The sequence below is a fragment of the Micromys minutus genome (assembly GCF_963924665.1).
Source record: "Micromys minutus genome assembly, chromosome: 1".
In the NCBI taxonomy this organism is placed as follows: domain Eukaryota; kingdom Metazoa; phylum Chordata; class Mammalia; order Rodentia; family Muridae; genus Micromys; species Micromys minutus.
In genome coordinates this window covers 204,689,368-204,714,564 of record NC_137969.1, presented here as the reverse complement: position 1 = coordinate 204,714,564, position 25,197 = coordinate 204,689,368, and the positions used below count along the sequence as shown (strand labels likewise).

Here is a 25,197-nt window from a genome sequence, read left to right as displayed (position 1 = left end):
GTGTGGTAACCTAGTGAGGTAACACAAGAACTCACATGGTATGTACTCACTTATAAGTAGATACTAGCCCCAAAAGCTTGCAATACGAAAGAAACTATCCACAGAACTTATGAAGCTCAATGAGAAGGAAGCCCAGGAAGTGGATGCCTCAGTCTAAGAATGAAACATTCATGGGGGGAAATAAAGAAACAAATAGAGGAGCAGGAATTGAAAAAAAGTTCATCCTGAGACTGCCTCACATGATGATCCACCCCATATGACCCAATAATCCAAGCACTATTGCTTATGCCAAGTAGTGCTAACTGGCAAGAACCTGAAATGTGCCACCTCAGAGGCTATGCCAGATCCATACTTATACAGAGGAGGATGCTTGCAGTTAATCTTCAGACTGAGCACAAGAAGCCCAGTGAAGGAGCTAGAGAAAGGACTGAAGGAGCTGAAAGGGTCCAAAACTCTATGGGAAGAACAAAATGATCAATTAAAGAAACCCGCCACCGCTCCCAGGAACTAAAACACCAACCAATGAGTTCAAAGGGAAAGACCCATGGCCTGAGGTACATACACAGCAGAGGATAGCATTTTTGACATCAGTTGGAGGAGATGCCTTAAGTTCAGTGAAGGCTCCTTTTTCCAGTGCAGGGGAATGCCAAGATGCGGTGGGATAGGGTGATTGGGAGAGGGAGCACCTTCATAGAAGCAATGGGAGAGTGAAGAGGATGAGATTGTGGGAAAGAGATAATATCTGAAATGTAAATGCAGAGAATTTTCAATAAAATTGGGAAAAAAACAACAAAATAAAAAGAAATAGGAAAATTATCCAAGCATGAAAATTCTAGCACTTTGGAGGCTAAGGCAGGAAGATTGTCAGTTCAATGCCAATATGCCAGCCAAAGCTATATGACAGAACACTGTTGAAAAGAACAAGGAAGGAAGGAAGAGAAGGACTGAGGGAGGGAGAGAGGGAGAGAGGGGGAAAGAGAGGAAGAGACGGGGGGAGAGGAAAGGCAGGGAGAGAGGGAAGGAGGAGGAAAGGGAGGAAGAGAAGGAGGGAGAAAGGGAGGAAGGGGTAAAACAGAAAAAAAGCAAAGGAAAAAAAAAGAGAAGAAAAGGAAAATTCTAAAGTCCCTGGTAAATTGATACAATAAAACACTACACAATCTTCAAAAGGAATAATAAAAAGAAACCTTTATAGTTAGACGTGGCTACAAAGCAAGTGTACATAATTAACAGGAAAACATCAAGCTCCAAAAGTGTGTCTAGTATGTTGTCTTTTCTGTAAGAATGGAAGAAGCAGAAGGCAAATTTCAATACTAACTTTTTAGTATTACACAAAATAAAATAATCCAATCTTGGAAAATATGGTTGTCTCTATGGGGGGACACACTTCTCTAAGAGGGTCTCGTTCATAGTTTTGATTTTAAAACGTGTCACAATTTTTTAATTAAATTTTACAAAATATTCAAATTCCAACTGAGATGAAATATGCATGCTTCAACCTTTTCTGCCCACTAAATACAACTTCAAAAATCTAGACCAGACAGTTGTAACAGAACCTATTGGATGACTTAAAGTAATTAACCAAGGTGTTACCAGAACTGAGTCCTACCACGTTGGAGTTAAGCATGGCACTTTCCCTGGGGCATACCTTTACTATACCCCAACATAGACAAAATGCATGAGCTTTGTGAGGCAGAAAGTCAGAAGCTCACCAGCTCTGGTTTAAAAATCAAGAGTAATTCTTCTGACAGTCAAGGGAGTGTGGAAATCCTCTGAGTCCATTCCCTTAATTTCTCTATGAGCTCTCTAATGGTTATTTTTGAACAATAAAATGAAATAATTACTGGAACAGATTGGACCTACAGCTATGGGAATCCCCAAAAGTCAGGACTTCTCAGTCTTAAGAGGGGCTGCATATCTAAAAGAGCCAGGCACCTAGACTGCCCTTCTCTCTTGGTCTTTCCTCTGTTTGCAGCACTCTTGTTACACAAACTGAACCACAGAAGTAAGCCACACCAGACAGTAACTAGAACAAGCAATCTATCCAGAGGACAAAACAGAAAGTGAGCTAAAAAAAAAAAATGAAACTGCATGCAGATTTCTCACTCCTTTATCTTGGGTCTAGCCTGGTGAGTTGCTCTGACTTCCCAATGCATTCCTTCTCCTTGCCAAAACATATCTAGCCAAAGTACCACATCCAGTACCTTGGCCTACTCTGTCCATCCCACAAGCATTACAATCAATTGCCACTGTTACATCAGAACATTCTCTACCTGCTCCCACCACAGCCATGACCCTTCAGAGACATATCCAACTTTCCTCCAAGGCAGATCTACTCTCTACACTATCTATCCTCTTGGACCAGGAATCGCACACCATACACTAATCCTGCTACCACTCTATGCCACTCATTTCCAACCAAGCTACTTGACCTATCATTTGATTAATAATTAATATCACCTTATAAGTGCATGCATAGCATATTTGCCTTCCTGGGTGTGGGTTATCTCACTCAGAATTATTTTTTATTCTAGTTTCATTTATTTGCCATCATATCTCTTAAATCGGTTTTGATAGCTAAGAAATATACCATTATGTATATACATTTTTTATCCATTCATCTGTTGAGAGGTTTTTTCCAGTTTCTGGATATTATGAATAAAGCCACACTGAACATGGTTGAGTAAATGCTTTTCCGTATGATTGTGATAACTCTCATTTCAGGGTCTGTGAGAAATTTTGTTGGAATTCAGATGGAGATTGCATCGAATTTATAGATTGCTTTTGGTAGGATGGATATTTTTACTGTTAATCCTACTGAGCCATGAGCATTGAGATCTTTCCATCTTCTGATACTGTCTTTAATTTCCTTCTTCAAAGACTTGAGGGTTTTATCATACAAATAAATATTCCACTTTCTTGGTTAAAGTTACCCCAAAATATATTATTTGTTGCTATTGTAAAAAGTGTTGTTTGTCTGATTTCATTTCAGTCCATGTGGCTGGCATTTGTGTATAGGAGGGCTGCAGATTTTCTTCTTCTTCTTCTTCTTCTTCTTCTTCTTCTTCTTCTTCTTCTTCTTCTTCTTCTTCTTCTTCTTATTCTTCTTATTCTTCTTCTTCTTCTTCTTCTTCTTCTTCTTCTTCTTCTTCTTCAGGTAATCTTTTATCCTGCTATTTTGCTGAACATGTTTATCAGCTGTAGAAGTTCTCTGGTGGAATTTTAGGGTTATTTGTGTATATTATTATAATAGCTGCAAATAATAATGTTTTGACTTCTTTTTCAATTTGTACCCCTTTGATTTGCTTCAGTTGTCTTATTGCTCTAGGCAAAACTTCAAATATTACAACGATAGATGTGGAAATAGTAGACAATCTTTTCTTGTTCCTGGTTTTAGGTGAATAGCTTTGAGTTTTCATTTAATTTGATATGTATTTGTTGTGAATGTTTTTATTATGTTGAAGTATGACCCTTGTATTCCTAGTCTCTCCAAGATTTTTATTATGAAGAGGTGTTGGATATTTGTCAAAGGCCTTTTCTCTACCTAAGAAGATGATCATGTGCTTGTTTGTTTGTTTTTTCCTTTTTGTTTATATGGTGGCTTACATTTACTAATTTTCTTATGTTAAACCATCTCTGCATCTCTGGGATGAAACCTACTTGATCATGGTAGATGATCTTTCTGATGTGTCCATGGATTTGGTTTGCAAGTATTTAATTATTTTAAATCATTGTTCATGCAGAAAATTGATCTGAAATTATCTTTCTTTGTTTAATCATTGTGTGCTTTGAATATCAGGGTGACTGTGGCCTCATAAAATAGATTTGGCAATGTTCCTTTGTCCTCCTTCACAAAAATAAGATGATGGGTTCTACAATTTCAGTCCTGCTGGAAAAACCAAAATCATTACAGCCCTTAAAAGGGAAGTAAGAAGGTCTCGGCAACCTGAACAAGGCAATTAGCAGGGGTCCCAGATCTCCTTAGCTACCAGCACAACACCAGTGCCAGTGGCAGGGGTGACAACAGCAGATGACTGCAACAGTGGTGGAGGGTGGTGGTGGTAGCCTGATGTTGACCAGCCAGGTGGGTCTAAGGTCCAGCAATAAAAACTTTGAGAGAAAGAATTTTTCCAAGACTGTACAGTTCAGTGACACAAACACTCTCAGATGATCCTTAGTGAAATAACAAGTGCACTTAACTCCATGTTGACAGGAGCTTAAAATACATTGAGGAGTAGGGTGGAACTTAGAGGTAGATGTTTGCTATTGATTTAGTTTGAGGTGTTAGCAATACTCTATCTGTTCATGGGACAGAACTCCAGGTCTTCTCCCTATGTGACTGATTGTCAGGGTCTTCTCAGTGAGGTGTTGTGATTACATGTGCCAGAGCAGGTAGAGGTAGGCAGGAATAGCTCTACTGCTACTGTTCACAATTCTGAGATCTAAAAGGTTTAAGCTCAGTCAATTTAATCACTTCTTCTGTCCAATGGCATCATTCACTTGACCCAAATTCATTTCTAGTTTGTAGAATAATGTTCTGAGTGTTGGTATTAGTGCTTCCTTGAAATTCTGGTAGAATTCTATGCTAAAACCATCTGGCCTTGGGCTTTTTTGGTTGGGAGATTTTTTAATGACTGCTTCTAATTAGTCAACTTAAATCATTTATCTAATTTTGATTTAACTTTGGTACATGGTACCTATTGAGAAAATTAGCCATTTCTTCTTGATGTACCTATTTTGTGGGGTACACATTTCAAATTATGACCTAATGAGTATTTGAATTCCCTTGGTGTCTGATGTTATATCCCTCTTTTCATTTCTGGTTTTATTCATTTGGATACCGCCTCTCTGTCTTTTAATTATTTTGGATAAGATTGGGGGACTGATGGATCCAGCAGCATATGTAGCAGAGGATGGCCTTATCAGGAATTAATGGGAGGAGAGGTCCTCAGTACCCCAGTGTAGGGGAATGCCAGGGCAAAGAGATTGGAGGGAGTGGGTGGGAGAACACTCTATAGAGGCAGGAGGAGAAGAGATGGGATGAGTGATTCCAGATGGGAAACCAGGAAAGGGGATAACATTTGAAATTTAAGTAAAGAAAATATAAAAAAAAAAACCTCTTTGTCTTATTCATCACTTTGTCTCTGTTTTGATTTCAACTCTCATTTTGATTTGTTGTAGTCTACTCCTCTTGACTGTGCTTACTTTTTATGTTCTAGAGCTTTCCGTTGCACCATCAAGTTCCTAATTTGAGAAAACTCCTTTTTATAAAATGTAGGCACTTAGTGCTATGAACTTTTCTCTTAGCACTGCTTTCATTGTGTTCCATAAGTTAGAATATGCTATGTATTCATTTTCATCGATTTCTGGAAAGTTTAATTTCTTTATTTCTGTTTGGACCCATTTTTTCATTTGGTACAGAGATATTTAGTTTCCATGAATTTGTAAGCTTTCTGCTGTTTCTGCTGTTGCTGATATCTTGCTTTAATTCATGGTAGTCTTTCTGATAGGATTCTGGGAGTTATTGCCATTTTCTTCTGTCTTAGTTACAGTTTTGCTGTTCTGAACAGACACCATGACCAAAGCAGCTCTTATATGGACAATATTTAATTATGGCTGGCTTACATGTTCAGAGGTTCAGTACATTATTATCAAGGCAAAGACATGGCAGCATCCAGGCAGGCACGGTGCATGAGAAGCTGAGAGTTCTACATATTCATCTGAAAGCTGCTAGAAGACTAGCTTCCAGGGAAGTAGGGTGAGGGTCTTAAAGCCCACACCCACAATCACACACTTCCTTCAACAATGCCATACCTCTTAATAGTGCCATTTCCTAAGCTAAGTATATTCAAATTATCTGTGTCTAAGTATGTGGTTCTTTTGGAGAAAGTTTTATAAAGTTCTAAGAAGAAAGCATATTATTTTTTGTTTCTGTAAATATCTTTTTGGTCTATTTGACTTATACCATCTATTAGGTTTAGTATTTCTCTGTTTCTTTTGTCTAGATGATATAACCATTAGTGAGATTGGTGGATACTGGCCTCCCACTACCAATGTGTGAGAGTTGATGTGTGATTTAAGATATGGTAGTGTTTTACAAAATTGAATACTCGCAGATTTTAAGAATTGAAATGTCATCATTGTGAGCTTTTTCATTTGATTAGTTTGTAGTGTTTTCCCCTATCTTTTGATTAGTTTTGGTCTGAAGTCTATTTTGTTAGAGATTATAATGATTATACCAGCTTGCTTCTTATACATTTGATTAAAACCACACAACTTGAGATAATAATGCTCTCTTCAAAATGACTCTAGAATGAAGCATTAGAAACTTCTTTGAGGTGTTGGCCAAGACAGTCCAAAAGATGCTTCAAACTCTGTGAGCTATTGATATTGTTTTTTTGTTAACTCCCAGAACTTGAAAGTCATAATCTATTGCTAAAGACTTCACATGCTTCAAATATAGAACTTGGAGAAACTGAGCAGGAACCATCCTGAAAGCCTCCTCTCTGAGGAGTAGCTCTCATATCAGAAATTGCTGTGTAAGATGCCAAAAGAGGAAAGCAGCTAACCAGATGTAAAGCCTACAGACCACAGCAAAGTCCAGCACAACAAGATAATTCCAAGCATGCAGTAATGGCACTCATATCATGGAGGTAAGTCACAGCCATATAATTGGGTTTAAGGACCACTCGATTGGAGAAAATTCATGAATAGTACTAGCCTAGCCAATTACCTTAGCTGATGAGGTCATAGATCTTACTACTGCTACTTTTCTAAGCCAGTATTAATTCTATGCACATTCTAAATACTCTTCTTTATACCCATCAACAAGTGTCGTTCTCACCCTTCACTAAAGATGTTTTTTTTTCCCCAACAAACAGAGATCATTACAGAAGTTTCATCTGGTGACAATGTAGGGAATACCTAACTGTGGTGTGCCCAACCACAACTAATACATCCACAACACAACCCTTACACCTAAGGTTCAGAGAACATCACAGAAGAGCAGGCAGAAATATTATAAGAGCCAGGTGAGCAGGATGTCTGCTGTAAAGTAGCTTCTTCTATATGTAGCACAGAGCTTCACCTATGCAATCTCAGCAATATGGTCATCAAAACAAGATCAGCACAATGACAACAGTTAACACCACTAACAAGAGATTCACTCCGAGATGAAAATCTAGTCAATGGCAGCTAAGAGAGAGATTAGGTCTTTACCAGGAACAAGCCCCCTGATAGGCTATCCAATCTGAAGTAGCCAGCCTTAAACACACATACATACACATTAAGTGGACTCCACAGGTTATAGTTATGCATACATACATTACATTTATATGTGACAATGGTAAAGAAGAGGCCATGAATTTAAGAAGGAGTGGAAAGGATGCAGGAGGAAATGGAGTGGGGTAAGGAATGGATACTAATAGTAGAGATGTAGTATTCATATATGCTATCATCAAGAAAACTTCTAAAGTAAAATAAAAAGGAATCAAATGACAACAAATGCTGAATATGGTGTGAGAAAAGAGGGCTTCCATCCACTCACTGTTAGTGAAGACTGCAAACTGGTACACTGTAGAAAGCAGTGGGGAGAGTTCTCAGAAAAGTAAACTATTTTTTATAATAAAGTTTTTGCAAACTAAACATAGACCCTGTTATATCACTCCTCAGTACATACCCAAAGTGCTCTGTGTCTCAGCAGAGAGATATTTTCTCATCCAGCCTTACTCATGAACCACTCATAATGGCAAGTAAAGGGAGACAGCCTAGATTTCAATCAATAGATAAATCAATAAAGAAAATAGTGTGCATTACACAAAGACAGTTAACAAGATGAAATTATGAAAATTTTAACAAAAATGGATAGAACTGAAACACATTATATTAAGTTAAATAAAACAGACTCATAAAAAACAAACATCATTTAGCTTCTGAGTTTTTTATATATGTACATATTTAAGTGTACATATATCTCCATGAAAGTAACAGAGAGAAGATTCCAGAAATTTAGAAAGGTGCCAAGAAGAGGGAAGAAATCTATTTTTGATAGAAAATTACCCTATAATTAAATCTTAACAAATGCTACTATACTATATTTGAAGTCTAGGTATCATGGGACACACTTTTAATGGCCTCAATCAGGAGGCAGAGGAGAGTGGGGTGCTGTGAGTTTGAGGACAGCCTGGTTTACATAGCAAAGCTCGATACTAATCAAGGCTACATAGTAAAAAAAAAAAAAAAAAAAAAAAAAACAGCCTAAAAGAAGTAAACAAAGGGGGAACAAAACTATTCATAGGAGGAAATAAGAGACAAAGTTTGAAGCAGAGACTGAAGCAAAGGCCATCCAGAGACTGCCACACCTGGAGATCTAGCCCATACACAGCCACCAAACCCAGACAATATTGCTGATGCCAAGAAGTGCATGCTGACAGGAGCCTGATGTAGCTGTCTCCTGAGATGTTCTGACAAATCATGACAAATACAGTGGCCAGTGCTCACAGCTAACCATTGAATTGAGAACAGGGTCCCCAACAGAGAAGTTAGAGAAAAGCTTGAAGGATCTAAAAAGGTCTGCAACCCCATAATAACAATTAACCAGAGCTCCCAGAGAGAAAACCGCTATCAAAACAGTACATATGGACGGACCCATGGTTTCAGCTGAATATGTGGCAGAGGATGGCTTTGTTGGGTATCAATAAGAAGAGAAGACTTTGGTCCTGCCAAGGCTCAATGTCCTAGTGTAGGGGAATGTCAAGGCGGGAGGCAGAAGGGGGTGGAGGAAGCATCCTCATAGAAGCAAGGGGAGGGAGGATGGGATAGAGTGCTTATAGAGGGGAAACTGGGAAAGGGGATAACATTTGAAATGCAAATACAATATATCCAATTTTTTTAATTTAAAAAAATAAGCAAGCAAAAATAAGTACGCACTTTGCAAACAAAACTGAAAAGTCAATATTAATTGAATTACCACCCCACCATTGATGTGAAATTTGAAATTTCTGGTTATGTTCTGTTAGGAATTGTTATGTAAATTCCCTTCTAGATGTATTACTTCTTTTGATTAACAATGCTATAGAAAATGAAGTAGTATTCTATTTGTGCATGTCTCCACACATATAATGTCTCCACTGAGTTTCTCTTTGACCTCTATACCTCTCGTCTTTCATTAGTTCCCATATGAAAATTTAAGTCTTCTAATATAAATAATGCAAAACAAAAAAAAAAAAAAAACATTATTGAGGCTACTACTGGAATGTGAATAAGGTCCTTAATCTTGATGAGAGACTTACAATAAAAGAACTTCATATTCACACAGACACACACACACACACACACACACACACACACACACACACACCATGTATAAAGGATACTCTTGAGAGCTGGAGTTGTAGTTCAGTACTAATATGGACAATTCCAGGGTTTAAACTCTAACATGACAAAAATTACCTTTTTGAGATAATAGACAACAGAACATGAACTAGTTGTTACATGATCTAGAAGAATAAATATTAGAAGGATAGGGCATTTTGATATTCTTGCCAGTATGCTATTGTAAAGTCTCACATATATTAAAGACACTTACTTAAGTATTTCTGCGTGAAGATATGCCATGCCTTGAATTTACAGTGAGAGCCCCCATATCAGATTAGTCTTTATACATTAAAATATCCTAAACACCACATTTCAATGTAGACTGAAAAGATAGGGTAGATAGCACCATGTTTGGAATTTTAGAACATACTCTAGAGTTGATTTTTCTCCCACCGAATACCATGTTACTTCTTATGGTCAAGACAATTCAAATACACAGGATTTCTAAGAGCCTTTCATTTTCCCCACATAGAAAACTTTCAGATCAATGTCAATGTCACTAAGATTTAAGTCTCTTTTATAATACAAGTGATCGTTATCAAATTCTACACACACACACACACAGAGGGGGGTGGGGGAGACAGAGACAGAGAGACAGAAACAGAGACAGAGACAGAGAGAGCACCATAACCTCTCTCTTTCTCACCTAAAATTATTCATCAAAAACTTAAAACATCTCAAGATAGTTTTAAACCTGTACCTCCATATATGCCTCCTGACATTTCTGAGACTCTAAAATAATACCACACAATATTGGCTAAATGAATAATGGGTGTTTCTCTCAGAGAATTTGAGTATAGTTTTACTCCTAGTAAAACTGCATCATAAGATTGCTGGCATCCAAGTAGTGCTTACTGACAGGAATCTGATATAGATGCCTCCTCAGAGGCTCTGCCAAAGCCATACTGATACAGAGGAGGATGCTTGAAGCTAATCATTGGACTGAACATGGGGACCCCAAAGGAGGAGCTAGAGAAAGGAGCTTAAAGGGTTTGCAACCACATGAGAATAACAAAATTATCAACTAACCAAACCACCACAGCTCCCAGTGACTAAAACACCAACCAATAAGTTCCCACAGAGAGACTGTGATGGTTCGCACATGCTTGGTTCAGGGAGTAGCACTATTAGAAGGTGTGACCTTATTGGAGGAAGTGTGTCATTCTGGGGGTGGACTTGGAGACACTCCTTCTAGCTGCCTGAGGATGCTCAGTCTGTTCCTGGCTTCCTTTGAATGAAGATGTAAAACTCTCAGCTCCTCCTGCACCATGCCTGCCTGGATGTTGCCATGCTTTTGTCTTGATGATAATAGAATGCACCTCTGAAACTGTAAGCCAGCCTCAATTAAATGTTCTAATTTATAAGACTTGCCTTGGTCTTGGTATCTGTTTACAGCAATATAACCCTAACAAAGACATAGACCCATGGCCCCAGGTGCATATGCAGCAGAGGATGGCATTTCCTGGCACCAATGGGAAGAGAGGTCTTTGGTCCATGGAGCACTCATTTTCCCAGTATAAGGGCATGCCAAGACACTGAGGTGGGAGAGGGAGGTTAGAAGAGGGAGTACCTTCATGGAGGCAATGGGAGGTGGAGGGGCAATGGAATTGAGGAAAAGGAGATAATATCTGAAATGTAAATACAGAGAATTCCCAAAAAAAGGGAGAGGAGATTGGTGGCATGTCTGCAGACACTCTGAAGGACAATCTCACTGAAGGCTTGCTCATTTCCTGTCTGCTTTGTTTCTGCCCTGTGCACCTGTTCACTTCTATGCACATCTCATGTGAGGTGGCAAGTGAGACATCAACAGAAGCAGAGAGTCCTTACATCTCTGAAGATGCTGCTTCTGGATATAGTAATTTTCAGGTTGTCACATACCTGTGGCAGTGATGGGTTTATATACTTTTCTTTAAGTTTAATAGACTAAAGCCTGAAATGATAATATAATGAAAGCTTACTTTTTTGTTCACCAAAATCAGTTACGAAAACATTAAGACCCTGAACTTCTTACAGAAAAGCAATTTGCCATAATATTAACTACCCCAAGTTCAAAAAAAATCATTACTGTTTAATTACTGATCCTCTGCTGAGCATTGATCAAACTTGAGCTGCACTTTCAGGAACTGAAAAATCAATGGGCTGTTGATTGTATATTATAATATAAATCATATTTCAAAATATCTCTTTCCTTGGTGATTTCAGAAAAACATCATTGAGTATGCTTCTAATATACAGTGATTCTATGAGAAAAATTCCCAAATATCCTTTCCTTTCTTCGGCAATTTTGAAATACTTATTGTTAAAAGGTGCATGGTTTTGACAAGGCTTCGCTTTCCTGGATAAAATGAAAGCTAATAAAACCTACTTCTTTAGAAATACGTCTCAGAACATTTAGTTAGATGTGTTATGTTCACTCAGGTACCAGTTTCATCGGCCCAACCAAACAGGCCTATGAATGGAGGAGTATTCAGCCAAGCAAGCTTATATGGTCATTTTGTGTGGCCATAGTTCTAGAAGCAAAAATTGGTAATTGTTTTGTGTAAATCCTTTCCTATAGCAGGTTTCATTTACTGTCTTCCTGACACCTTTACAGGTGGAGACAGCTTCTATGTGTAATAGACAAAAACTGAGTCACACTCAGTCTTTTGGCTTTGCACTTTCTTTCCAGCTCTTCCCTTTCCTATATATTAATGATGTATGAGTGCAGTGAAAAAAAGTTGTTTTTCATGAATCTTAAAACATACAAATTTTTAAGGAGCTAAGCTGTGTGGTAATCACAAGTCTTATTGCAGAATCACCAGGAATGGTCTAGTCTTTTCTTCTTTTGTATTTCTTTTTTTCTTCCTTTTTTCTCTAGTTCTTTTTTCCCATTTTCATTGGATATCCTCTGTATTTACATTTCAGTTATTATCCTGTTTTATTAAGAAACAACTATTATTATTTCCTGTTATCTTTGTTGTTAGAAGTAGAATTATGTTTGTGTGCCTTTCTTCTTGATTTTGTTTCAAGAGAATTCTTTTCTTGTTTTTCCTAGGGTGTAGTTTCCCTTCTTGTGTTGGAGTTTTCCATCTATTTTCCTTTGTAGTGCTGGATTTGTAGACAGATATTGTGGAAATTTGGTTTTGTTCTGGAATAACTTGGCTTCTCCATCTATAGTAACTGAGAGTTTTTCTGGATATAGTAACCTAGCTGGGATTTGTATTCTCTTAGGATCTGTACAACAGCTGTCCAGGATCTTCTAGCTTTCATAGTTTCTATTGAGAAGTCTGGTGTGATTCTGATTGGTCTGCCTTTATATATTACTTGTCCATTTTCCCTATCTGCTTTTAGTATACTTTCTTTGTTTTGAACATCTGTGTTTTGACTATTATGTGTCAGGAAGAATTTCTTTTATGGTCCAATCTATTTGAGGTTCTGTAGGTTTCTTGTATGTTCATGGTTATCTCTTTCTTTAGGTTAGGAAAGTTTTCTTCTATAATTTTGTTAAAGATATTTAATGGGCCTTTTAGTTGGGAGTCTTCGCTCTCTTTTACACTTATTATCCTTAGGTTTGTTCTTCTAATTGAGCCCTAGTTTCCTGGATGTTTTGGGTTAGAAGCTTTTTAATTTTTACATTTTCTCTGACTGTTGTGTCAATGAATGTTTTCTGTTATCTCTCTTCCATCTCTTGTATTCTGTTTGTGAAGCTTGTGTCTATGATACCTGACCTCTTTCCTAGGCTTTCTGTCTCCAGGGTTCTCTCGTTTTGTGTTTTCTTTATTGTTTTCATTTTTGTTTTTAGATCCTGGATGGGTTTGTTCAGTTCCTGCATTGTTTGTGTATGTTTTCCTGTGTTTGTCAAAGGGCTTGTGCTTGTTTTTCTGTGTTCTCCTGTATTTCTTTAAGAGAGTTATTAATGGGCTTCTTGAGGACCTCTATCATCAACATGAGGCACAATTTTAAGTCCAAATCTTGTTTTGCTGGTGTGTTGGGATATATATTGCTTGCTGTGGTGGGAGAGCTGTGTTCAGATGTTGCCAGGTTTCCTTGGTTTCTGTTACTTCAATTCTTGTGTTTGCCCTTTGCCGTCTTCTTGTCTTTGATGTTAGTTGATCTTGTTGTCCCTGAATAGAGCTTGTCTTTCCTGTGCATCTGTGGGCCGTGGGCTCCAGAGGGAGATCGGTCTTGGGTGTTCATCCTCTGTGGGCAGGCCATGAGTTCTGATGGCGATAGGCCGACTCTAGCCCTGGGTGCAGATGGAGGCCTGAAAGGTACAGACCCAAGTGGTACCATGATATCTGTGCCTGAGAGTTCCCTGAGGTCTCTCCCAAGATAGGCAGTGGAAAGAGAGTGTGGGCTCACCTGTGGGCTCAGGAGGGAGAGCACTCCTGGCTCTCCTCTGGGTGCTCAGCTTACTGTGGACAGGCCGCTAGTCCTGATGGCTGTCTTTTCTCTAGTTCAAGATTCAAACCTCTTTCTTGTTTTACTTGGACTCTGGTAAACAAACAGCTACCACCTTTGTGTGCCATACTAGTAAGAAATGAGAATGGAGTAGACTCAAAAGTCACTCATCTATAATTGTTGCTTGACTTTCCTGCTTTAAAGGTTCTGGCCAGTTTGTTTCATGTCCTTTCTCTATCCCTTTTCTTTGTCTTCTACCTCCTTTCACCCCATGCTTGTCCCCTTTTGGTCATTTATAATTTTAGGATAACTCATTGTTTGTCACCTTATTTAGTTGTTTATAATATTAGAATAGCTCACCTTAGAGTTCCTCTTTAGAATTTATCTTGCCCAGTACTGAGTGATTCAGATGGCAACACACAAGAAACCGAAAGAATGATCCTGGTATTCTCTCATGCCTATTTGGTCCTCACAGTGAAAAATTTGCTCTCCAAATCATGTTGATTCTGCCCCCAAAATAATTCCTAAATAGCCCCTGTATTCCCAGTTGTATTAAGTCCAGCCCTCTTGCTACACAATTGTAATTTCTTTGTTCATATCTTTGTTGCCTTTCTACTGTGTAACAAGTACAGCCTAGGGAATTCATGCATGACTCCTCAGTTTGTCTCCTCACTAACAATTCCAAGTTTATGTCATGTTTAAAATCGTCCAGCAGTTCCTGATTTTCCAGGCTCTTTAGTTCAGAACACAGTACAGTAAACGTGTCCCACCTTCAACTCACATTTTACGCATGGCTTTCAGACCTTCCACTGGTCCCTCCTTACTCATAGGCATACCTTTGCCCTCTGCCTTCTGGAAATGCTTTCATATCTCTGTCTTTTTACCCTCCCCCCCGTGGGTGTGGATGTATATGTCATAGTGTATTACTGTGTTGTTATATAACTTATCCTAGTGTATGGTACTTATGCATAAAGTACTGATCAATGAGCTAAGTTCCTTGAAGATGAGGACTTAGAATCTTTGTATGCACAACAATTGATGCCTGCTGGATGCTGCTGAACACCCCAAAAGAAAATGACATCTCAACATCCATTGCCTGTTAAGAAGGTGGAACTCTCAATGCAAGTCTGTGGCATTTGAACTTCAACTGCTAAGAAAGATCTGAAAGAAACCTACTAGGAAAAAAAACCTCCTGGGAAACAACACTGATCATGCTACTGCCAAGTCTGACATGAAAATATCTGCTCATCCTGAAGGATGCCCTTTCAACTGTCTGTTTATAGTGGACCAAAAGTGTCTCTGAGGAGAAACCAATTAAAGAAGATTGACTTTAAGTGCCAGAAGGAGGTGATGATTATTACAGCTTATTCTGTCTACATAAAAGTCCTTAGACTTGTCCTAAAAACAGAGTTCTGCCAAAGAAACTTAAAGGGATGGTCACCTAAAACACTGTCAGTCACAGAAGCACAGCCATGCTGCTTTATGATCCCTTAAGTAGAAACACACAATAAGCATAAGAAAACATGACTCCCACTTCTTATCTGACCCAAGTATTACCTTGGTTCTTGATGAGCAGAGGAAACCACTGAAAAAATTCACACACTGAAGTCTGCACCCCAGGACTCCAAAGTCCGATCAACCCTAGACACAAGCAGCAGTAGCACCCAAGAGAGAGACACTGAAAGATCAGGAGCCTCTTTGAGAAAATCAAGAGTTTCATCAAGACCATGGTATATGTGCTTACAGCAGTATTTAAAAGCCCTGTTTGGTAGAGTAACTAATGATGTAAAAATAGAAGACATCATCCAGATACGAGCACTACTAATAGAACAATGGAATGACCTCGCCCCACCCTACCAGGCCTCCCCTCTCACTGGGACCACAAGTCTCTGGAAGGTTAAGTGAGTCTTCTCTTACTGACGGCAGATGAGGCAGTCCTCTGCTGGATATGTGTTGGGGGCATCCTCTCATTTGCTGTTCTTTTAATAGAGTTCAGGTATCACTAGGAGGACTCAAGGTATTTAACACAAAGCACTAATTTACTGGGAAAAGTGGAGAGGAGGGGCTAAAGGGGAGGGATTTGGATCTGAACTTGTTCAAACCACATCATATGGATGTATAAAATTATCAAACAATATGAATTTAAATAAAATAAGACAATCATAACAAGGCAAAGACACTAGGATAAAAGCACAAGCTGTGATTACGGTGTCCATTCACCACAACAGCCAACACATGCTCAAAAGAAAGCTTTTAGAAAACTGGGGGTCTTAGACCTTAGCTAGTAGGGATTGCAGGGAGAACAGATTTGGGAGTGCCTAAATAATTGTTTCCTAATTTTGTCTGTGGGTTAGAAGACCCAACACAACTTGAACTAACCAAAATGCATTGCTGAAGTATTTTCTACATCCCTCTGAAAGGTGAGCACTAAAGTTAATGTACTTTAAAAGCAAATCTGCTAAAGAAAGCAGCTCTCAGAAAAAAAACATTTTTTTTTAATTCAGCATTTGCAGACTAGTTATATAATGGAAGGAGGGTTAAAATTCCTTAATATGTAGATCTACACAAATCTCCTCTTCCTAAGGGAAAATACAAACTGAAAGCCTTTCCCTTTCGTGCAAAGAATAAAAGCATCAATGTAGTCTGAGGGAATCAAATAGTGTCCTGGAATTAAAGTACATAGCCTTTGTGTCTTGATAGTGCCTCTGATCTTAACTCTCTTGGTTGGTTTGCCTTTGATGATCCTCCAAAAACTGGAAGGTATATGAAAGGGCCACAGTGTACAGAGCCCCCCACAGACCCCTACCCACCTGACAACAGGCAGCCATTTTCATAAAAACCTCATGCTCTTCCCCACAATTTAGCCAGACTTATCTTGAAATGTGACTGTGTAGGACAAGCAGGAGACACTTTTACTTCATCCAAACCCACCCCTGTTCTGCTTCTCCTGAAGATACAGGACCACAACCAGCCTTCTTGAGTAGCATCTATATTATCTGCAAAACTAGACTATCAGCACTGCAGTTGTAAATAATGCTAAATATAAATCCTAGTGGACAACACAAATCACTTGGTGAGTCCATTCATTAAGAAAATAAAGCTTCATCTCACTCTAAGAAAAAAAAAGAAAGAAAAGCATGAAAAAAGATTGGAGGATACTCTTGATCTTATGTTCAGAAGCAAATGATCCTTCATATCAAAAATAAAGCCTAGTTCAAATAACCTTAGAGTGTGTGCTTTTCTAGATGAAAAGGGGGAAAGGTCATTTTGTTGGAAGTCTAGATTAAGCAATGGTTAAAAAAAAAAAAAAAAAACATAAGCTCTTAAAATGTGCTTTCATCCTTATCTTACTGGAAGTCATCTGTATGGGCTCCAGTTCACAGGCTACTTAACTGGAGGCTGCTTTCCACTTGCAGGGCATTTTCCTATCACTGATTCTATCGCAACACGTTTTTTCATTATGTCTTCCTACTATATCCTTCAATGAAACTAATATAAGTGCAGCGGTAGTACACAGAGGGGAACCTTGGGGACACACGCACATATCCAGTGTTGATTTATGATTTGAAATGCTAAAACATCACATACTGAGAGAGATTCCTTGTACAGATGGGAGAATCTTCCAGATATCCGATCCAAATTCTGGTGTTAATTTGAGATACTAAATCATTCTCCCTGAAAGAGGTAAATATTTTTACCAGAAAAATGCAGTGTGTTTGTGTGGTTACCAGTTGCCTGTGTGGAATACTTGGAAGCCTGCTCTCGGGCTCTGCATTTGTCAGGCATGCTTACAGTCACATGGCATTGCTGAAAAACAGTTGCTGTGAGCATGCCATTCTAGAAAAGCTTTCATTTTATCAAAGACCAATCATAACAAATAGCTTCAGATGGAGTTTGTGTCTTAATTATCCTTAGATGATAACTAAAATTTAGTTCAAGTCAACAAACATATTTTTTGAACTTGGGATATTTGTAATATAGTTTGGTGGAAGAAAGTAAACACAGATATTAACCATAGCACAGAGTATAAAACAGAAATTTTTAACTCAACAGTTTTAATATTGATAATCTGTCTTTGGTTAAATCATACTACATTTAACTGTTTTTTCTCAAAACAGCCAATTGTGTCTTATATTTTCCTTGCTCTTGTTCAATTTCAGAGATTAGTCTAGGCACAATCAAAGTCAAAATGACTGAGAGAAAGAATTCTCTGATGCTCTATTGCTATGGTTTGAATTTAGCATGTTATTGTAAGCAGCATTTGGCTGGTTAGCACCATACTTTTTAATAAATTTAGCAACCCGAGGAAACTATCACAACACTGCTTCTCTTATTTCATGTTCGACTTTGATCTTCAGAAATAAATTACTGCTTATGAGCTCAGACTAATAAACTATAAACTTTGATATTAAAGGTTCAAGTAGCTAAAATATGAGTGTGATTCATTAGAGTATTACATACCATATAGGCTCAATCTCCAGCATCACTATTGTTTAAGAGGATTTCTTTTGCTATTATGTAATTATTATATATAAATAAGGAATATAATTGCATTTCTATACTAATAAAAGCTTGTAAAAAATTATTGCAAAGTATATCTCACAATTTAGGTATGGCTTATATAGGACTGACCTAGAGATAACCAACAACTTTTGGATTGGATTTGAGGCTCTGGGAGAAAATTCATGCATAGTACTGTAAGAAAGATCAAATGTCCATCACTGGGAATGTAATTAACACTAGAGAAAACTGCTAATGTGTTGTTAAATGGACATACTGACAAGTAGTCTTCTAAACATTTGTATTTATACACATAGATTAGTGATACTCCAAACCTCAGTCAGAGAAGCTTCTTTCTATAATGGGATTCAGTCAGTTCAGAGACTGCGTACCTGGTCAAAGTGTTGAGAGTATGTGAGTGTTGTGTGCTCAGCCCTAAATGGAAAGTGAAGATCACACACACACACACACACACACACACACACACACACACACACACACACCCTCAATACTTATGAAACACCATGGAAGATAGAACAGGAACACTGTTAGAGCTGCTGATGGGGACTAATACAAGACCTTCAAAGATTGAGCCATTGAGTATGCAGCCTTTTGTGTAATTGTATTTTCATCTGAAATTATTTTTCTCCCAACACTACTTCTAAGGTTATCCACTCTGGCTTTAGATCACTTATTTCACTTCTCTGTGATATTTTTGGTAAAACAAAACAAAATAAAACTCTATAATGCACTGTTATCATTTGCCTATTGAATAATGCTTCTCTATCCACTGATAACTTGCTATTCATAATAAGGATACGATAAACATCAGGGTAAATGTCTTTTTAGGTACACGTGCACAGATCTCCTACAGTACAGACACAGACCCAAAATGTTTTTAACATTGATAGATGTCGTCATGCTATTCTTCAAAGAAAGTAAGATTGCTTTGAAATTCCCCTCAGAATTATATACATAGTATAATACATTTGCATAAAGATGCTGCATTGGCCCAGTGAGTTGAGCATCCTCAGAAATTTTTCTGCTATTAAGCTACTAAGACCCCTAATCTATCTTTCTGGTTCTAGTTAGAGCATTGTTAAATTGTATATAGCAGTGTCTGCATTAGTATGGCTAAAGAGCTCTGATTTAAAGATTAAAAAATGGTATTATAAAAAGTAATCCTTATGAGGCTCTGATTAGCAATGGTTTTCTTTAAAATGTAAAAATGATTTCTTTTGGATTTACTGAAAATCAGTCTAAAAGAGATTACCAATATCAAAGTTAAGCTATATTCTGGAGGAAAGTTGTTCTCAACTTTCAATGGTAATGAATTAAAAGAGAAAAATATATGGTAATGAATTTTAAAATGGGGTATCCTTAGAAGCAAAACACTTTTATTGTATGTGCAAGGCTGTGAGTTCAGTCCCCAGCACCACAAAAATAGTATAAGCAATGATGTAGGCATCTTTATCTTTACTTTGTCAGTGTCATGTCTGAAGTAACTGGATATAGTGCTACCTGAGGACCCAGCTATACCACTCCTGGGCATATACCCAGAAGGCACTCCAACATATAACAAGGACACATGCTCCACCATGTTCATAGCAGCCTTATTTAAAATAGGCACAATTGAAAAGAAGCCAGATGACCTTCAACAGAGTGATGGATACAGAAAATATGGTACATTTACACAATAGAGTACTACTCAGGTATTAAAAGCAATGATTTCATGAAATTCTTAGATAAATGAATGGAGCTATAAATTATTGAGTGAGGTAACCCAAAAAAGGATACACATAGTATTACTAAGTTATAAGTAGATATTAACTCAAAACTCGGATGACCAGAAAAATTTCCATACCACATGAAGATGAAGAAGGAAGACCAAAATATTAATGCATGGTAGAGCATGTGTCCTTGTTATATGTTGGAGTGCCTTTTGGGTATATGCCCAGGAGTGTCCTCAGGTAGCACTATATCCAAGTTGCTGAGGAACTAACAGACTGATTTCCAGAGTGGTTGTACCATCTTGCAATCCCACCAACAGTGAAGAAGTGTTCCTTTTTCTCCACATTCTTGCCAGCATCTGCTGTCACCTGAGTTTTTGGGCTTAGTCATTCTGACTAGTATGAGTTAGAATCTCAGGGATGTTTTGATTTGCATTTCCCTGATGACTAAGTATGTTGAGCATGTCTTTAGGTGCTTCTCAGCCATTCAATAATCCTCAGTTGAAAATTCTATACATCATATTTTAATAGGGTTATTTGGTTCTCTGGAGTCTAAATTCTTCAGTTCTTTGTATATATTAGCTATTACTTCCCTACAAAATGTAGGATTCATAAAGATCTCTTTCCAATCTATTGGTTGCTGTTTAGTCGTATTGACAGTGTCCTTTGCCTTGTAGAAGCTTTGCAATTATATGAGGTCCCATATGTCAACTCTTAATCTTAGAGCATAAGTCATTGATGTTCTGTTTAGAAAAACTTCCTCTGGGCCACCAGGAACAGCGGTGATCCTGGCCTGGTGAGACTGGGCTGCCAGTAGCCAGGGCACAGAGATGTCTGGGCCAAGCACAATGAAAGTGCGCACCCCATTGATTCAAGGAAGCAGGAACCCTGTAATAGGGATATATTATCTGCCCAGAAAGTCATTGCATGCAGACCAAACACTTGGGCCATTTGCCACCTGGAAGAGAGGAGATCCAGGGACACAGGCCTGGTGAGATTGCACTGCAAGTAGCCTGGGCAGAGAAAAGGCTAGGATTAGCGCGTGGAAGGTGCAGCCCTCCGGTTGGTCCAAGGGAGCAGAAATTTTGACATAGAGACTCGGGTCCACCCAGAAGGCTCTTCCATGTGGACCAAATGCTGAAGCCATTTGCCACCTAAAACAGTGGAGATCCAGGGACACAGGCCAGGTACACAGAAGATACAGGAATCAATCACTGACGAGAACAAATATAATCACAGACAACAAGATGGCAAGAAGAAAGCAAAAAAAAAATTACCCAATGGAAACCAAGACAACAGAGCAACATCAGAACCTAGCTCCCCATTACAGCAAAGAGCTTAATGCCAAACACTACAGAAAAAGAAGACTCAGACTAGAAATCATACTTCAAGATGATGATGGAATTCTTTGAGAAGAGCATGAATAACTCACTTAAAAAAGAACGGGAGGAAAAGCATAAAGACATAGAAGCTTTTAAAGAGGAAACACGAAAAACATTTAAAGAAATCAGAGAACTAGAGGAAAACAGAACCAAAAAGATGAAGGAATTGAAGAAGGAATTTAAAATAAAAATGGAAACAATAAAGAAAACACTAAAAGAAACAACCCTGGAGGTAGAAAATCTAAAAAAGTAATCAGGAGTCAAAGATGCAAGCATCTCCAACAGACTACAAGAGATGAAAGACAGAATCTCAGTGGCCGAAGACAACATTAAAAACATAGACAAAACAGTCAGAGAAGAAGCAAAAGCCAAAAAGCTCCTAACCCAAATGTCCAGGAGATCCAGGACACAATGAGAAAACCAAACCTAAGAATAATAGGAATAGAAGAAGGCAAAGAATATCAACTAAGAGGCACAGTAAATGTCTTAAACAAAATTGTAGAAGAAAACCTCCCTACCCTTAAGAATGAGATGACCATGAGCATAAAAGAAGCCTACAGAACTCCAAATATAGTGGACCAAAAAAGATATTCGTCCCAACACATAATAGTCAAAATGCAAAGTGCCCAAAGCAAATAAAGAATACTAAAAGCAGCAAGGGAAAAGGATCATGTAACATATAAAGGTAGACCAATCAGAATCACACCCGATTTCTCAACAGAGACTATGAAAGCTAGAAGAGCCTGGACAAACATCATGCAGAACATAATAGAGTACACGTGCCAGCCCAAGCTGCTATACCTAGCAAAAGTATCAATCACCATAGATGGAGAGATGAAGATATTTCAAGACAAATTCCTGATCTTTCCAAGATTTTTATTATGAAAGTGTGTTGAATTTTTCAAATGCTTTCTCAACATCTAATGAGTTGATCATGCATCTAATGAGTTGATCATGTGGGTTTTTTTTTTTTTTTTTTTTTTTTTTAGTTTGTTCATATAGTGATGGGGGGGGCGCTTGTCTGCTTTTTTTCTTTGTTTTTTCTCTATTGTTTAATATTCTTTATCATACATGTCCAACCACCAACTGTTCCATATTTCGTATATCCTCTTCCCCATCCCCATTTTCATGAGTATATACCCAACCCACCTCCCCACTTCCTCTGAACCCAAGTCTCTTGAGGGTTAGGTACATCTTCTCTGAGTGACTCCAAGCCCAAGAGTCCTTTGCTTTTATGCATTGGTGGGTTCATTTCAGCTGGTGTATGCTGCCTGGATGGTTGCTCAGAGTCTGAAACATTCCAAGGGTCCAGGTTACTTGAAACTGCTGGTATTCCTTTAGAATCACCCTGTTCCTCAGCTTCTTCTGGATTTTCCCTAATTCAATCACAGTGGTCACAAGTTTCTGCCCACTGGTTGAATGTAGATATTTGTATCTGACTCTTTCAACTGCTTGTTGGGCCTTCTTGGGGGCAGTCATGATAGGCCTCTGTAAGCACACCATAGCATTAATAATAGTGTTAGATCTTGAGGCCTCTTCCTAAGATAGAATCCAATTTGGGCCTGTTACTAGTCCTACATTTCTTTGGGCTCTTCTCTTTTTTTGTTCTTGCAGTTCTTTCAGACAGGAACAATTCTGGGTCTGAGTTTTTGATTTTAGAATGGCAGTTCTATAACATTCTGGCTCCCAGTAGGGAGATCGGTGTGTTAGATTCTAAATACGTTCTCTGCCCATGATCCAGCAGCAGCTTTATTACAATAAATTAATGTCATTGGTGTTTCCTGAGTTTAAGTTGTGTTGGATTTGAGAAGACCCCCATACCACAAAGGCCTTACCACATTGCTTACACTCATAAACTTTCTGTCAAGAATAATTAAGTTTATGATTGTAAAGACTATTAAATATGCAAAGGCTTCACCATATTAAATGCATTCATAAGCACAGTCTTAAGTGATGATGAAGACACATGAAATTTGAAGTCTTCACCATATTAAATATATTCACAGAGTTTCTCTCCAGTATGGAGTGTTTCATAGTGTTTAAGACTACAGGAATATTCTGTAGGCCTAAGCATATTAAATACACTCACTGGACTTTTCTGCATCATGGTTTATTTTGTGCCTTTGAATATGACTGACATTCGAAGGCTTTATCACATTATTTACATTCATAGGGTTTTTCACCTGTATGTCTTCTTTTGTGAATTTGAAGATGACTGCAATGTACAAAGGCTTTAACCCATTGATTATATTCATAGGGTTTTTCTTGAGTGTATCTTTTATTTCCTTGGAGACTACTGTTTTTGAAAAAGCTTCACCACATTGGTTACAGTCAAAGAGTTTCTCCTAACTGTATGTTCTTTTATGTATGTGAAGACTATAGAATTATGTGAAGACTATAGAATTTTGAAAAGAGTAATCATAATAGATGCTTACATCCATAGGGTTTCACTCCTAAATGTATTCATTTATGTTGTTAAAAAATATTCCTTCTTCCAAAGGATTAACCCACAGTGGTTACATTCAAAAGCTTTCTCTCCTGTATGTGTTCATTCATGTACTCAAAATAACTCCTCTATGCAAATGCTTTATGACTTTGGTTACAATCAAAGGGTTTCTCTTCTGTATGTGTTCTTTTATGTATTTAGAGATCACTGCTTTATACAAAGGCTTTACCACAGTGGCTACATTAATAGGTGTTCTCTCCTGTATGTGCTTTTTATGAATTTGGAGATCACAGCATTGTACAAAGGGTTTACCACATTGGTTACATTTATAGGGTTTCTCTCCTGTATGTGTTCTTTTATGATATTGGAGACCAGTACTTGTTGCATGGGTTTTACCACATTGGTTACACTCATAGGGTTTCTCTCCTGTATGTCTTCTTTTATGATATTGGACATGATTCTTCTGTGGAAAAGCTTTACTACATTGATGACATTCATAGGGTTTCTCTCCATTATGTGTTCTTTTTTGACTTTAAATATGACTGATATGCAAAAGCTTTACCACATTGAATAAACTCAGAGGGCTGCTCTCCAATACAACTTATTTCATACCTTCCATATTTTCTAAAACTTGGAAATTTTTCTTCAATAGTATGATCTTCCCAAATGAAGCCTATAGCAGTGAGATTCTTATAGATCTCCAGCCTCAAATCTTTATAGAGACTCTTCTGAAATGAACCCAGAAATGCTCATTCTTCCTGGGTGAAGGTCACATGCACATCATCATAGGTCACTACATCCAAGTTCTGAGTTTGCCTGAGCTCCATCTGCTCACAGCACCCAGCACAGTCACTTCAAACATACCACACTGAAACACTCATGCCTGCTGAGTGTCTCAAAGGAAATTGCAGGCTTATAGTGGATTTTGTTGGTGGATTTCCATATATCGAACAATACCTGTACCCCTGGGGTGGAGCCTACTTGATCATGGTGAATGATCATTTTGATGTGTTCTTGGATTCGGTTTGTGAGAATTTTATTTGAATATTTTTTCATTAATATTCATAAAGGAAATTGGACTGAAGTTCTTTTTCTTTGTTTAGTCTTTGTGTGATTAAAGTATGATCTGTAATTGTGACTTCAAAGAACAAATTGGGTAGTGTTACTTCTGTCGTAGCGGTTTTCATAGTTAAGTTTGAGGTACTCAAAAGATCTCCCTCAAGGGACATTGCCACCTACTCTAATTTTATGATGTTGTTCTATCATGTTAGGAGTAATTATGACCTGGTTAAATATATAATGCATTTGTGACTATACTTAGGATAGTTATATCAGTGTTAGGAATAATTATGACCTGTTTTCATTTGGGAATTAAGCATAACATAAA

General features: G+C 37.9%; 1 pseudogene across 1 annotated transcript; it reads right to left on the bottom strand.

Annotated features, from left to right (window-relative positions):
- Positions 1–23,916: 23,916 nt before the first annotated feature.
- LOC308417276 lies at positions 23,917–24,637 on the bottom strand (annotated as a pseudogene). The gene has a single exon. The product of its transcript is annotated as an uncharacterized misc_RNA (transcript).
- Positions 24,638–25,197: the final 560 nt, after the last annotated feature.